Source organism: Takifugu rubripes, chromosome 19 (assembly GCF_901000725.2).
Source record: "Takifugu rubripes chromosome 19, fTakRub1.2, whole genome shotgun sequence".
NCBI lineage: Eukaryota > Metazoa > Chordata > Actinopteri > Tetraodontiformes > Tetraodontidae > Takifugu > Takifugu rubripes.
The window spans coordinates 1,053,930-1,065,726 of NC_042303.1; the positions used below are offsets into that span (position 1 = coordinate 1,053,930).

Consider the following 11,797-nt stretch of genomic DNA (forward strand, 5'->3'; position numbering starts at 1 on the left):
GACGAGTGGAGCGACAGCGACAGCAGTCTGCCAGAACTCCCACCCTTCGTTAGACGGAGCACGAAGACGGTGGAGCTGAGGCAGCACACCTCCGCAGGAACCCAGCATGCATGCTTGGATGAGGAGGTTAAAGGAGACGGCAGTGGCACATGTGAGGAACCCCTGGAATCACATCCCCGTGTGGCGCTGCCCAGACTGAGCACAGGCAGAGAGGAAAACACTCTCGATGGGTCAAAGCCGTCCAAACCGGTCCAGTCAACTCTTGTTGGGCCACCGTCCGTTGCCTTCATGGTGACTGAGGCATCAGGTGACCAGCAGAGGCCAATGGTAGATCCAGAACAGCAACGCGACGTTAAGGATGGCGAGGAGGTCCGTGTTGTACTGACGGATCCACATCAGGCGTTGAAAACACAAACCCACAGCTGCATCTGTCCCATTGATGCTGATGACCTCGAGCAAGAGCAGAACCAGTGTCCAACAGATGAGCCTGGTCCATCCACGGTTCTGCAAACCAGTTTATTACCACCACCTATTGAACCAGAAACTGGTTTATTACCACCTCCTCCTGAACCAGAAACTGGTTTATTACCACCACCTCTTGAACCAGACACTGGTTTATTACCACCTCCTCCTGAACTGTCTCTATCGAGCGAGGTCAACGTGCGTCTGACCACGGGATCCTCGCCACATATCGGTCAACAAACTCTCCGTGGATTCACCAAATCCCAGATCGACTGGCAGGACAATGCGGAGCTCCAACGTCCGTGGCTTCCTGTGAATTCCCGCGTAAGGAAAATCCCAAGCCGAGATGAGGGTGATGGTCCCTCAGTCTCAATTTGCTTTTATAAAACACTCGAAGACCTGGGCCCCCCGAGACCTGAGCGTCACCATGTAGCCACTCAGACTTTGCCCCCTGGTGCTGGTGGAGATGCTCCTACTCCATCCTTCAAGATTCACTCCGTCTGTCTTGAGCGGCGGGTGATGGCTGAAGGGGGCGACAGCGGGGACAAGCCGAAGGCAACGGTGTAGTCCCAGGGCACAGCCCAGGCTGGGTTCCCCCAGAGGGGGGGCGGTGTGGACACCCCAGGGCCAGTGTTGGAGCCCCGGCCCTCCAAGAATATTCAGCCAATGTTGAATCGGTAAGTTTATGGCCCCCACCCTCGCTCACACTTTATTTCACTTGTGGAGCACTTGGTAACACCTGAGACCTGTTCCTCTTCAGGGGTCTGGAGCAGAGATCAAAGACCAAGGCTCACCACCAACCAGCTCATCCGCCAGGACAGCAAGTAAGTTTTGGGTGTTGAGTTGTTTTTGATGCTTAATTTGATACTTGATTTAATTGTGTCCATTCATGTTACTCATTCATAAAGTGAATGCCCCGACTGGTCACAGACACATCAACATTTATCGGGTTTAAGACCCCCGACAGGACAAATACCCCAGGTTATAGCAGACCTGTTGCAAAGATGCTCATGGTGGAAACTAAATCCTGGTTCTCTGACTTTTCAGGTGGGCTCCAAACTGACGTACACACAGGTCTTGATGATGCCCCCACGGAAGCGTGCCCCACCCCCAGACCTGAGCCCCCCCTACCCAGAACAAGAGCCCCAACCAGCTGGGACTCGCCGTCCACTAAAGCTGAGATATGCAAGGCTGTGAACGGAGCGCTATGGATATTTGGTTTTCAGTCTGTACAAAAGAAGCTGAACAAAATCAACTCTTCAATTGCTGCTTTAGGGGATTTTTTTCTTTAGTTTGTTTAGTTCTAAAAAATCCAGGTTCTGTTCCCATGTTTGATTGTTCCAGTGTTTTTCTTTTAACACACCTGCATAATTGATGCTTATCATTCTGATTTCTTCTATTAAAAAGCACTAATCAATATGTCTGTTTGCATCTTTTTAATCTCATGTTGGTACTGAGTTTGTTTGGCTTTTATTTGAGTTAATCAGGAGTGTTTTGGATGTAGAAACTTCTGTTTGAGCAAAAAGGATTTGTTGATGTACCTTATTCACATTCTGTCCAGTGTGAAATCACAGAATCTGAAAACACTGACTTTGATGAGTGTTTAAAACCATTACAAGTGTTTAAACACCATTTAAACATGAATGTGTGCAGAATGTCCAGGTACAGGTGAGTTACTGATGGACGTAAATATGACTGAACACTACTAAAGTGTATTCTGCACTTTGTTGTTCTCTGTTTCTTGTCATAACGTCTTCCACCCAGCAGGGGGCAGAATATCCAGCAGGTTTATTGCTCTTTTTCGTCGCCACGCGCTTGTTTACGAGGATGATTTCATTCCTGAGGGCCGTAATGAATAAGATGAATAATACTAATGAAATAATGCACGTTAGCTGGAGAGTTGATGCACACGTTGGTGTCACTTCCACATCAGTCTTGTTCAGCCATCACAGATCTGTTTAAAAGACCTTTAATTTGACATTATTCTGCCCAAATCATCTCAGCATCCAGGTGTGGGAACAGTGACGCAAAACAGATCAAACCTTATTGGCTATAGGTGCTCCGCCAAGCCTCTCAAACTGAAGTGAATGTATATTTAAAGGTCCTGTCTGAGTTCTCTGATTTCTTATCTGACTTGGTCCTTAGAACAGACAAAGTCATTATCATTGGAGACTTTAATATCCATATAGACGTTGTAAATGACAGCTTTAGAAATGGCTTCATTTCATTACTTGAGTCAGTTGGTTTCCTCCAGCAGATAAACCAACCAACTCATAGCTTCAACCACACCCTAGATCTAGTCCTGACTTATGGTGTTGAGGTAGAACATGTGTCAGTGTTCCCTCAGAACCCAGTCCTGTCAGACCATTCTTTGATCACTTTTACATTTATGATTAAGGATTCTTCTATGCTCAGAACAAAGTCTTACTATAGCAGATGTCTCTCAGATAATGCTGTAGCTAAGTTTAGGGAAGTGATCCCTGTGCTGATCCCAGGACCACCGTGTGTTTCCCCAGGGATCAATCATTATAATCTTAGCCCTGCTGAGGTTGACTCTATTGCTGAAGGTGCAGCAACCTCACTGAGAATCACGCTTGATTCTGTTGCCCCCCTGAAAAAGAAAATAGTAAATCAGAGGAGGTGTGGCCCCTGGTATAATTCACATATCAGGACCCTCAAGCAGAAAGTGCGAAGACTGGAAAGGAAGTGGCATTCTTGTAAAATAGACAGCTATCATGTAGCCTGGAAAGACTGTAGTTAGTTTACAAAAAGGCCCTTCACAAGGCTAGAACAGCTTATTTTTCTTCTTTGATTGAGGAAAATAAGAACAACCCCAGGTTTCTCTTCAGCACTGTGGCCAAATTAACTAAGAGTCACAGTGTTTTAGATCCACATATCCCGTCTTCCCTTAGTGGTGAAGACTTCATGAGCTTCTTCACTGATAAAGTTCTAGCTATCAGAGAGAAAGCTAACCAGGCCATCCCAACAACTGGACCATCACCAGATGTGCCGACTGTGGGAACATGCAGGGTCTCCAACGAGCCCTTAAGCTCCTTCAGCCCTATATATTTTTCTGAGGCGTCATCGCTAATTCAGAAATCCAAGACCACCACGTGTCCTTTAGATCCCATCCCAACACACCTGTTGAAGGATGTTTTACCATTGATGGGCAGTTCTATCCTGGACCAGATCAATGGTTCTTTAGTCTCAGGTTATGTACCCCGGTCCTACAAGGTGGCAGTGATTAAGCCGTTGCTTAAAAACCATCACTGGATCCTGATGTCTTAGCAAATTACAGGCCAATATCCAACCTTCCTTTTATCTCTAAAGTTCTAGAGAAGGTGGTGGTGACTCAGTTACTGGAGCACCTGCAGAGGAACAGCCTGTTTGAGATGTTTCAGTCAGGCTTTAGAGCTCATCACAGCACAGAAACAGCACTTCTTAAAGTCACTAATGATCTTCTCATAGCTTCCGATCATGGACTGGTCTCTATGCTGGTTCTGCTGGACCTCAGTGCTGCTTTTGATCCAGTTGATCACAGCATCCTGTTACAGAGACTGGAACATGTGATTGGGATTAAAGGGACAGCACTAGACACCTCCTTTCCTCTCCTTTCCTCCTCCTCATCAAGCAGACTAGTTATGATGATTCCTGTGTAGTTTTTCTGCCCCCCCCCCCCCCCTCCTCTATTCATTTACAGGTATTGCCGCCTTCGGAGCTGCATGATGACCTCCGGCCCCGCTGACCCATTGTATAGTGTATTTTTGTGTGTGTTTCTGTGCTCTCCTCTCCTCTCCTCTCCTCTCCTCTCCTCTCCTCTCCTCTCCTCTCCTCTCCTCTCCTACCTATCCTATCCTCTACCTGTCCTCCCCCTTCTCCTCTCTCTTTACCCACCCCCCCATCAGCAGGAGGGTCCCCCTACATGAGCCTGGTCCTGCTCAAGGTTTCTTCCTGTTAAAGGGGAGTTTTTCCTTGCCACTGTTGCTTGTCTGGGGTCAGGCCCTGGGATTCTGGAAAGCGCCTTGAAACAATTTTGATTGTATAAGACGCTATATAAATAAAGATTGATTTGATTTGATCGATAGAGAAGAAAATTCCAAGGCAGGCAGGGTCAAAACCAATAAGGCCAATCAAACTGCTGGAAAGTCAGACATGGAGCAATAACAATCTGGCAAGGCATGGATGTCGAGCAGTGCCTTAAATAGGCCTAAGAGGGTGCAACAGGTGAAAATGATGAAAGCTGATCAAATGGGTGTGGAGGAGGGGCGTGGCAGAGTGAGTGGAACTTTCCACCTCAGCACGAGAGTAGAAGAGCAGGCAGTGACAAAATAAGTACAGTCTCTGGCCGGGCCTGTGAAGCCATGGGGAGCAACTGACCACTTATTCACACCCAAATGAGCTCAGCCTGTGGTAAACCTGCCCTAGGTTAGGGTTTTTTTTTTAGGGTTTTTAGGGTTTTTTTAGAGCTTGTAACATCTAGTCCTATCAAGCAATCTGTGAAATAAAAGTATTCTCTTGAAGACTTAAAATTCATTCAGTCTGGTACCCACCAAAAAGTTCGTCCATGAGCCCTTAGCCTTGGCATTCCTAATTTTTTTTACTGGTGTAATTAAGTCCATTGACAGAGGACAAGCCTCAGCTTTGGTTGTGATGGTAGTTTCTTGACTAGCTGTTTAGGATGGGGATACCCCATTACTTTAATATCACTTATACTTTGAAGATAAAAGGCAACCCTTCACATCAAACTCAGACAGTCACTGTAAACAGTATAATTTTATATATATCTACACAAAAGTATATGGATCTGCTGAATAAAGTAAGTGAACTAAAATCTACTAATGCAACAATAACAGACCTTTTTAAGAACATTAGATTGGATCTGACTGAGGTAACACCCAATACTGTAGCAAAAACTTGCATGTACAGTGAGGCAATAAAAGTATGGTGGCTAGTGGAGGCTTGAGAAGCTATCTTAGCATGACTGCTCTCGATGTTTACGTAATTTAAAAAACTTTCCTTAACAAAATTTGACCTGTTCAAATGATCGTAAATGCAACAACCTGACATTTTGATGGCATGGCAATTTGATGTGGTAGTTATTGTCTAGTGGTAGATTTGGTCCTGCCTCCTTCCCTTTTTGGTGGTACCCCAGCCACGGCAGTACTCCAGCTGCCCCATTGTGACGGCATCTTCTTGACGAGATTACAACATTACTAATAAATTGTTACAATTACCAACATATTCACCAAATTTAATTTTCATTTCAGAAATAATGCCATCAACAATAAATAAAGGTAAGACTTCAAGCTGTATTTATAATGTAAAACCTGTCTTTAGGAGGTCACATGACACAGTTGGCACAGCAGCAGAGTCACTGCTGATTTTCCCAACAGGAATATTGTACTGTACCATACACGTTAAGTTTTGGAGGTTTTATTGGCATCGTAGATCAGGTCCCAATTCCAGCACTTGTATGCTATTTGTAAATAAGCTATCAGTATATAGATCCCAGGATTGGACGGCTCCATCTTGCCGTTATTACAAGGACACGGATAATGCTTCAGTTGTGTGTTTGAGGTTTTCATGTTGACTAAATGGTTTCTCTCCATGGTGATTGTCTTTTTACAGTAAGTGCTGGTGATGTTCTACACAGCAGGAAGTCTGGGTTTGTTGTGCAGGAGATTAGGTGAAGGAGCATTTGGTGAAGTAGCCCATATTTTGGTCTCTTATTGGTCATGTTGATCCTTCACAGAAAATGATATTGGAACGCATCCATTCCAGTCTCCGTGTGAATCATGCACACTTTGTGAAGCTCTTGGACCATTTTCACCACAACAGTCGGCTCTGTCTGGTGGATGAGATGCATTAGTTCAGGTGCCCTCCAAACCCATTCAATTACAATCATTGTTGAATGTTTATGTTCTAATCTTATTTCTAGATTATTCTATATTTTTATATATATATAATAAAACATATATATTTTATCTCTATGCCTACATTCTAATCTTATTTGTATTTTATTTTTATTCTATTTCTATACTTTGTAAATACACCTGCTGCTATTTGTGTCTATATTCTATAGTTCTATACCTTCATGTCTATGCTGCTATTACAATTCAGTTTCCCTTCGGGAATGAATAAAGTAAATCTTGAATCTTAAACTGTTATGTTATAATGTCTGTGTATGGATTGTTTTTTTCTTTCAGTCACCAATGGAATATCAAGATGTTGTCTTCATAAAATCATATGATGTTCCCCAGTGTTTTAAAAGTTCTTTAAAAGTTACCAATTGTTTTCGGTAAGCACTATTTTTTTTTTTTTAACCAGTTATAATTAATGTCATTGTTCCTGATTGATTATCTTTGTATTAAATCACTGATTCCAATGGCAGGCCAATCCAACAAATGACAAAATGAAATGAAGGAGCGCAGGGCTCTTTCTGATCTCCTGAAGAAGTTATTCCACTTTGATGAGCGTCAGAGAATCTCTCCTGAGAAAGCCCTGCAGCATGACTTTATAACAATGGGGCACCTGAGAACAGTGGAGAGCAAAGACTAGTGAGTGACATTATTTCTATTGGATATCAGTGAGGTTAGAGGTTTTTGAAACATTTAAAGAGACATATAAAGCCACACAGCACAGCTAACTCCCACTATATAGCTGATTCTACTGAGTACTGTGTATCATTAATTAGATGTAATATTTGAGACATCAAATCCTTTAAGGGGAAAGTGTTCAAGGCAGAATCCAGTGAGACCTGTGGAAATCTACTGGAAATTTAATGTGTATCACAAGCTTCTCACTTACCCTTGTATCACTGGAACTGACTTATGCATGTGCTAAAGATGTGCGTAGGCATTTAATCACATTTCCTGGTACCACCGTGTGACTGGCTCATGAGGGTCCAGAACTTATGGAGAATATAATCACATCAGGTAATAAGATTGCGTCGCCAGTTTATCACATGATCATCTGAGCACTGTTGCTGACTTTTCTGGTGACTTTTCAAGTTCAATTTCATTTAATACCATCTTTGTTCTTTTTGAGTTATTTATACTTTAACAGACAGGCAGAAAAACAGATGTTGGTGATGCAACAAGGAAACATGCTAAAAGGTCAATTTCATGATTTTTGCATGAAGGTCAATGTGAAGCCACAAAAACCAGCAAGATTTACCTTTTTTTTCCTTTCAGTTTATAACTAGCAGATATGTTCCAACCAGTCTGTTAGTTGGATTACACTCTCAAATGTGGTGGACTCATGTGAGTGTTGAATTCCCCCTCCACCAGTGGGGGGGGGGGGGGGGGGGGGGGGGGGGTTGATGGGTGCTGAAATCTTTGTGTCACTTAACATTCTAATCCTGCAAAAGATCCGGTTTGAACAACAGAGGTTCACTAAATATTTGATCTGTAAAAGCTGTTGCAGGATTCTACTGACTGAATGAGGAGAAAATATTTAAAAAGGTGAAAATTTAAAAAGGTGAGCAGCCCCTGTAAGGACTAATGCACTCCAAAATTAGCCCAGGTGCAGGGTTGCTATAGCAACAAGGTAGAAACATACACGAGAGCAGAAATTAGCAGAAGGGAGTATTATTGTAGCGGAGGGGAGTATTATTGTAGCGGAGGGGAGTATTGTAGCGGAGGGGAGTATTATTGTAGCGGAGGGGAGTATTATTGTAGCAGAGGAGAGTATTGTAGCGGAGGGGAGTATTATCGTAGCGGAGGAGAGTATTATCATAGCGGAGGGGAGTATTGTAGCGGAGGGGAGTATTATTGTAGCGGAGGGGAGTATTATTGTAGCGGAGGGGAGCATTATTGTAGCGGAGGGGAGCATTATTGTAGCGGAGGGGAGCATTATTGTAGCGGAGGGGAGCATTATTGTAGCGGAGGGGAGCATTATTGTAGCGGAGGGGAGTATTGTAGCAGAGGTTGTAGCAAACGATTCAACAGCTGAGCAAACTGAAACATTAAAATGGCCATAAACAGGATGTCAAACAATATGGATGACCCCTCTGCATTTGTAGAGGAGCCCGACCTCAGGATAGGAACTTTCCTTTCAGAGTCCCTCCAGGTGATGGACTTGCTGGGGGAGGGTGCATCTGGTCATGTGACCAAATGCTTCAGTACTAAAACTTGTGAGATGGAGGCTGTGAAGATTATTAAGAAGTTTCCTGGTCTTCCTGTAGAGAAAAATGAGCTGGTCATCCTTGAAGAGCTGCGGAGTTTGGATCCGGACACCTCCAATATCCTAAAGTGGAAGGAGAGCTTCACATAGCAGGATCACATGTGCATGAGTCATGAGCTTCTGGATCAGGACCTGCACAACTATGTCAAGGCCAGAGGAGAAGGCCTCCTCATTCTGGAGTTGAAATCAGTCATTCGGCAGGTGGCAATGGCCCTGCAGCATCTGCGCTCCTTCAAGATTGTTCATGCTGACATCAGGCCTGAAAATATCATGATTGTGGACCGGAGACAACAGCCAATCAGAGTTCGTCTCCTTAACTTTGGCCTGGCATTTCAAATTGGAGACGGTCCTTGTTTTCAAGCTACAGGATACAGAGCTCCAGGCTGGGCATCCACCCCCCCACAGAAGCAATAGATATATGGTCTACTGGTGCAACACCTGTGGAAGTCGCTACAGCGTCCACCATTTTATTAAAGGAAGAGGAATCCGATGAGCTGAGCCAAATCATCCAGTGTCACGGCCAGCCGTCAGATGAGATTCTGGACCGGGGGAAGGACACTGCATCTTACTTCTGCGAGCAAGTCGACGGTAAACATCGCTGGAGGTTCAAGACACCAAGCGAATATGAGGAAGAAACAGGTCTCCAGGCCCAGACATTCACCAGCATCAGACTGGATGATGTACCAGTGATCATGGCTCATGGAGACCTGGAGGACAAAAACCTGTTTGCGGACCTGCTTAAAAGGATGATGCAGCTTGACCAGGATGAAGGCATCACACCACTGGAGGTCCTGCAGCATCCTTTTCTCAATGAGAGCTCCGCTCAGGGTCCACTGGAGAACAATGCTGTCAGCCTCCCAGGCCCTGATGAGCACTGGAGGGATGTAAGTTTGGAGTCTTCTTCAAGGCAGCCAGGAGCACAGGAGGGGGACGCCTGTGTAATTGAAATTCCCAGTGACTTAGCTATCGATGTCCAGTTGGAAACCAGCTCCACCCAAAGTGGTTACGGCGACTGTGAGGGAAACATGAACTCAATTTCAGTTTGTTTGGATGTGGAATCAGAGGGGAGCACTGACAACAACCAGCCTGGCCTCCGCTCAGAGAAGTGTGGCCTTTTTGGCCGACTGGTCAGACTGTTGAGGAACATCTTCCATTGCTTCTTCTGAAATACGTCGATGTGTATATGTCTCATTGTGTTTCTACTCTGGTGAATAAAAAATAAAATATGATATGATTGTCAGCTATTGTCCTAAATTTGAGAAAAGATATTCATGAAGCACACACACAAGTTCCTATGTGTAGGAGTTGATAGACATAATACATTAGCCAGCTACCCCATCATACGGTGGCCGAGAGGTGCAAAACACTTTTACAAGCGGCTGAAACCAATTTACAAATAACTTTTTCTACGGGAAAGGGAATTACCGACCCTTTGTTGGGCCAATGGATGCGTTCCGTCGGTGCAGTTGGTAATTCCCTTTCCGGTTGAAAAAGGAGCCAGCCGGGAGGTGCAAAACATTTATACAAGCGGCCAAAACAAATTTACAAGTTACCTTTTCGGCCGGAAAGGGAATCACCAACTGTATCAACAGTTGAACCGGAAGCGGATAAGGAGTTCATGGTGACGCGGGATGGACGGCAGGCAAGTGGCCTTTTGCCCGTTTTGTGGAAAAATTTGAGCAGATTGACGCCGTTTCGTGTTGCCTGTGGTCGTTCTTTGGCGTTTTTAAATGCCGCAGCCCAGACGGAAGGACCAGCCGCACAGGGGACATCTCAACAGCCGGATAATGCTAAGCAAAGTAAGTGTAGCATAGCCGTCGCTATCTGAAGTACGTACAACTTGAATCAGCTGTACCACTGGTTAGCAGCTGCAACTTTCTGTAAACTTGGCTTTAATTTCAGCAGAAAAACATTTCCCAGCATACAAGCAGTTCCTGGAGTACAGAAATTCCAAATCCAAGGAGCGTCAGTCTTATAACTATGGGCCAAGAGGAAGACATCGGGCTAAAGAGCGAAAACACGTCCAGGTCTGTTGTACTGGCTGTATTAGCTTATCACTCGACTGTCTGACTCGGGGTAACTCAAAAATAGATCTATGTAAGAGAACTTATATATTTGAGACAGGAATCTGTGCATAGATTTTAAAGCATGTAGCACTCGTGCAAGATGAGACACTTTGCTGAAGCAACTGGGCACGACAGTGCAACTACTGTATCTGGAGGGTAGTTTCCAGTCATGTTCGGCTAACTATGGAACTGTTGACATAAATTAGAACATGTTCCCTCCATGTTCTCCATAATTAATGGGAAACACTGGTGTATGTATAATCTTTTGTGTTACTTTGTATAGTACATGAAATTAACCGTACCTTTTTCATTTTTTAGATAAACATTGGAATGATGGTGCCAAATGGGACTGCTCTAAAACCTCTAAGAGGGAGAACACTCCCGTTATTTGTAGACCCAGAAATAGAAGCACCTGATATCCTGAAACAAGCCGTCCAGAAGATGAGGACATTTAACCGGGACACTCCAGAAGGAACTTATGTCCTTTTGTATCCAGACCACATCCAGAAGGCGAGGCTGCTGTGTCTGTGGAAGACATTTTGATGTTTACAACAGGGCTGACATCACTTCCTCCTTCTGGGTTGGAACCGTTGCCACGAATAGAGTTCCTGGATGACTCTCCATTCCCAATGGCAAATACATGTTGAAATGACCACTCCTGGGGTCATACAGTGTGTTTAAGACACAAATGGACTTTGGAATTCAAAATAGTCCAGGATTTGGCTGTTTATAAGCCATATTGGATGACCCCTGGAGCTTGGACTCTAAAATGTTTATTGTTATGCCATTGGTGCACCTAAAGGTGCAGTTGCAAGTGTTTTTCCTTGATGTTAAAGTAAGAGGCTGTTTTGTTTTTTTGGAGGTGGGGGGGCAGTTTTAGATCCATCATTCTGAAACTGTTCTGTTCATGAAACACTAGTAGTTCAGGATTGTATCTATTAAAAAAAGGAAATCCATGCTCATTACTAAGCATTATGTTTATTCATATTTCCCACTTTAAAATAATGATGCTGCGGGTGACAAATTAAGACACTTTGTGTACAAGTTACACCTTTCTAATAAATGTCTTTTCAACTCATAGCTGA

The 11,797-nt window shown here is 44.1% G+C and overlaps 1 protein-coding gene and 1 long non-coding RNA gene across 16 annotated transcripts in view; both read left to right on the plus strand.

The window, feature by feature from the left end:
• Nucleotides 1–11,797, plus strand: part of LOC105418562 (WW domain-binding protein 11-like) — a 1,118,483-nt gene that overhangs the window by 458,156 nt on the left and 648,530 nt on the right. The window lies entirely within an intron of this gene.
• LOC105418315 (uncharacterized) lies at nt 4,873–11,405 on the plus strand. 8 transcript variants are annotated; one of them, XR_003885992.1, is made up of 10 exons: nt 4,873–4,887; nt 5,730–5,756; nt 6,091–6,336; nt 6,669–6,760; nt 6,854–7,019; nt 7,308–7,724; nt 7,879–8,568; nt 8,648–10,445; nt 10,549–10,673; nt 11,031–11,405. It is a non-coding gene; the product is annotated as an uncharacterized lncRNA (long non-coding RNA). The 8 variants fall into 8 exon arrangements; XR_003885996.1 differs by lacking the exons at nt 4,873–4,887; nt 5,730–5,756 and having other exon boundaries at nt 5,935–6,336; nt 7,308–7,397; nt 7,510–7,577; nt 7,656–7,724; nt 11,031–11,378; XR_003885995.1 differs by lacking the exons at nt 4,873–4,887; nt 5,730–5,756 and having other exon boundaries at nt 5,934–6,336; nt 7,308–7,397; nt 7,510–7,724; nt 11,031–11,381.